This window comes from Momordica charantia, assembly GCF_013281855.1.
Source record: "Momordica charantia cultivar OHB3-1 chromosome 3 unlocalized genomic scaffold, Mcharantia_2.0 BLBB01000003.1, whole genome shotgun sequence".
Lineage (NCBI taxonomy): Eukaryota > Viridiplantae > Streptophyta > Magnoliopsida > Cucurbitales > Cucurbitaceae > Momordica > Momordica charantia.
Window position 1 is genome coordinate 10,243,387 of NW_028275161.1, and position 3,713 is coordinate 10,247,099.

Here is a 3,713-nt window from a genome sequence, read left to right on the forward strand (position 1 = left end):
ATCCACAATTCAAACCAATAATCCTTACATGCTTATTTAAATTATTTTAGCAAGAAAACAAAAAAAAAACAGCATCAAGAACATTCCGTTAACGCTAAATAACGCACGCACTCGCCCCCTGGTGCTACTTACCCCACCACGTGTTTAAGTTGCGTCGGCCTCACACCTAAGCATAAAAAAAAACAGAAAAAATACAGCAATTTAAATGTACTATTCAGCCTTAAAAAAAAACATCTTTAAGAGGGTTCAAAGGGGCTCGTTACCTCAAAACGACTCCGTATAGGTGTGGGTAAATTAGATCTAGCTTGCCAAGACGTGGGTAGCGTAAATCGGGTTTCAACGGATGTAGATAATCGCCGAACACCACCAATACGCTGCTGTCCACGTTTTTGCAGCAGCGAAAAACGTCCAATACGATCTCCAACGGCTTCGTTTCAATGTCCCTTGCTACAAAACAACCCCGTTTAGGTGTGGGTATGCTAAATCGATTTCGTTTGGGTGTGGGTACTCCAAATCTAACTTCGAACAAAGGTGGGTCAAAGAAAAGTTACCGGGTTTCACGGATCTAAGTTGTTCGAGGTCGTTAGGCTTGTTGAATCGGAGAAAGGACGCCGCGAACACAGCCCCGCGTGTACCGATGCCGCCTGCAGCTGCCCGAACGTCACGCGCCGCCGCTGATCGTCGCACACCGCCGCTGCCCGCCGCACGACGCCGCCGCCCGTCACGCGCTGCCGCTGTTCGACGCTGCACCTGCTGCCGCCGCCGCTGCTGCCGCTGTGTCTGCCGGAGATGGCTGCCGTCGGTGCTGCTGCGTCGGAGAGGGAGGGTCCCAGTGGAGGGGGGGTGGTCGACGGCTTCAACAAGAGAGGAAAAGGGGAAAAGGAGAACAAGTGGCTAGGGTTCCCTTTTCTTGTTTCAATCTTTTAACTCCTTTGGGCTTGGGTTCTTTTCCTTATGTTTAAGGCCCACTTATCTGATTACGCTTGTTTACATGCGTAAAAAGAAGGTTTTAGATGCTGTTTTTACTATGTTTCAGCTTTGTTTCGGATTTTTCTCGATCGTTTGAGTTCCAATTCATGCAAAATTCATATACTATGGTTTGTCGATGGCTTATGTTGTATTTATGACATTTTAGGACCATTTGGGAGTGCAAATTAATCAAAAGAAGCGAAAAGACGAAAAAACACCTCAGGAGGCGCCAGGCGCCTGGGAAGCCTGCAGAAAACTGGTTTTCTTCCAACTTTGCCCTTAATGAAACGCGTCTTCCAATGCGTTTTGGTGGTCCCAACCGATGCATACGTGTAGAAGAAGTGTTCCACTATCAGTTTGAGCACGATTTGGTCAGTCAAAGGAGTTGGAAATGGGTGATTCACCATCGTTTTAGGACCTACCTAACCAATTCTGCACAGCTATAAATTCCAGCAACTTCTCCACCAAATGCATCAAGCCTTGCTTCCTTCTCTTGATCATTTTTAGTGTTTCTTTGTTGCTTTCTAAGTACTTTTGAGTTGCTTTCATTAGTTGCTTTTGGTTTTTAAATTCCGAGCACTTTACATTCTTTTATTGAGCTTTGTTTTGTTTCCATTTGTACTTAGTTATTTTCTACTTATTCAAATATATAAAAATCTGGCACTTTGCTTATCTTCTCTTTGTCTTTACTTTATTTTTAGTTAAGAGAGTTGTGTTTTTGGAGGAAAGAGCACGTGACACTCCCCCTTGCTTGAAAGAGAAGGGCGAAGCTCTCAATCCCGATAAAAACTCTCCGTTAGTTAACTTTTGTTTTTCACACATGCATTCCACATTCAACCATTTTACTTGCTGTATTTTCTTCAATATGTCTTTCTAAATTCCCGTCTCTAGCCCGGTTATGGATAGTTAGCCTTTTATGTCTAAAAAGGGTTGCTAAGAAGTAGTGTTTTTACTTTCCATTCATTGCTCAACATGTTTTCCCAAAAAGTTAGGATTTAGAGAAGGCCACTGTAAGTCTTAACAAGTCAATACTGAAAAGGTTGCTTATTTGCATTGTTGAGTGGTTAAACCGAGGAGAGGAGCGCCTTAGACATAAGGGTTCCGCTTAAGTAGCCTAGACATAGGACCTTAACCCGAGGTTGCGACTATTTCCATCCTAAAACTAAGATATATCTCATAATAGACATATTAGGGAATGTCTTAGGACTTTGAACTTGCTTAGACATAAGTAAAGTGAGAAGCGTAGTCGTTAGTTTCTAAAGTAAAATGCATATTATCCTTAGCATGTCCTTGATTCTTTGTTGGCTAACTTGAAGTAATTCGGGCTAGGTTTTATTATTATAAGTCCAAATCCCAAATCCAAACCATTATTTGTGACCACTTCCCATTTACAAGAATCACTCATTTCAACATTCACTATTCTTTAAAACTTCAGAGTTTGGAAATTGTTTAGAAGTCCTTGAGGATCGATACTTGGATACTCCATCCATTTTATATTACTCTGACAGGTGTGCGCTTGCATCTATATAATTGTTACCACGCTTAGTGCGTGCGTTCAGCAAAACGCCCAGTCAAGTTTTTGGCGCCGTTGCCGGGGACTTTAGTTTTAAAATTATTTTCAAATTCTTTTAGTTTTTATTTTTGTGAATTGTTGTTGGGTGTAATTTCCATCCACCGTTTTTGTTCTATATTTTTGGTCGTTTATCTCACAAGGGTAAGTTAAAGTGCATGAGCACAAGATCTTTTCTTCTACCCCTTGACCCTGAGATTGAGCGGACCCTTCGAAAAACTCGAAAGGAGCAAAGACTTCGAAAACAACTAGAAAAGCAAAAAGAGAGAGAAGGTGAAATCAGTCCTGAAAGTGAGGTAGAGAGTACAAGCACATCAATGGCAGATATTCCACCTCGTGATCCGGTTGATCCACCTGCTGTTAACGGTAATATGAGGGATCATGCGAGAAATGATGAATTCAACCATATCCAGATGGCGGACAACAGAGACGTGGCAATGCGAGAATATGCCGCCACGGCTTTTCAGAACTTTGATTCAGGGATAGTCAACCCTATTCCAGCCCACGCAAACTTTGAGCTTAAACCAATGATGTTCCAAATGTTGCAGACAATTGGACATTTTGGAGGGCAGGAACATGAGGATCCACATGATCATCTGAAATCATTCATTCAAATTGCAAATGCATTTCGATTACCTAGTATAACAGACGATGCTCTGAGACTAACACTTTTTCCATTTTCTTTGAAGGACCAAGCTAGAGCATGGCTCAATGCATTTCCACCGGGATCCATCACCACATGGGGGTCGTTAGTGGAGAAGTTCTTAACAAAATTCTTCCCACCTACTCGCCACGCTGATATCAGAGAGGAGATCATCTCCTTTAGACAGTATGATCGTGAACCTGTTCACGAGGCGTGGGAGAGATTTAAAGAACTAATCAGGAAATGTCCGAACCATGGCTTACCGGCATGCATCCAGATAGAACATTTCTTTAGAGGTTTAGATCATCCTACTAAGATGATGCTAAACAATGCTGCCAACGGAGCCTTTACAAAGAAGACATTCAACGAGATAGTTGACATCCTAAATGACTTAGCTTCACATAACGAACTATGGTGTTCGCAAAGACCTAGGGCAGCACCAAAGAAGCAAGATCCAGCTGGAGTTTTGGCTCTGGACATTGCGACCTCGATGCAAAAAGAGATGGTTACAATGAACCAGAGGCTGAAATA

At 42.4% G+C, this 3,713-nt stretch overlaps 1 non-coding gene across 1 annotated transcript; it reads right to left on the reverse strand.

Annotated features, from left to right (window-relative positions):
- Window positions 1–3,336: 3,336 nt before the first annotated feature.
- On the reverse strand, window positions 3,337–3,443 carry LOC148212351 (small nucleolar RNA R71). The gene has a single exon (XR_015790052.1). It is a non-coding gene; the product is annotated as a small nucleolar RNA R71 (small nucleolar RNA).
- Window positions 3,444–3,713: the final 270 nt, after the last annotated feature.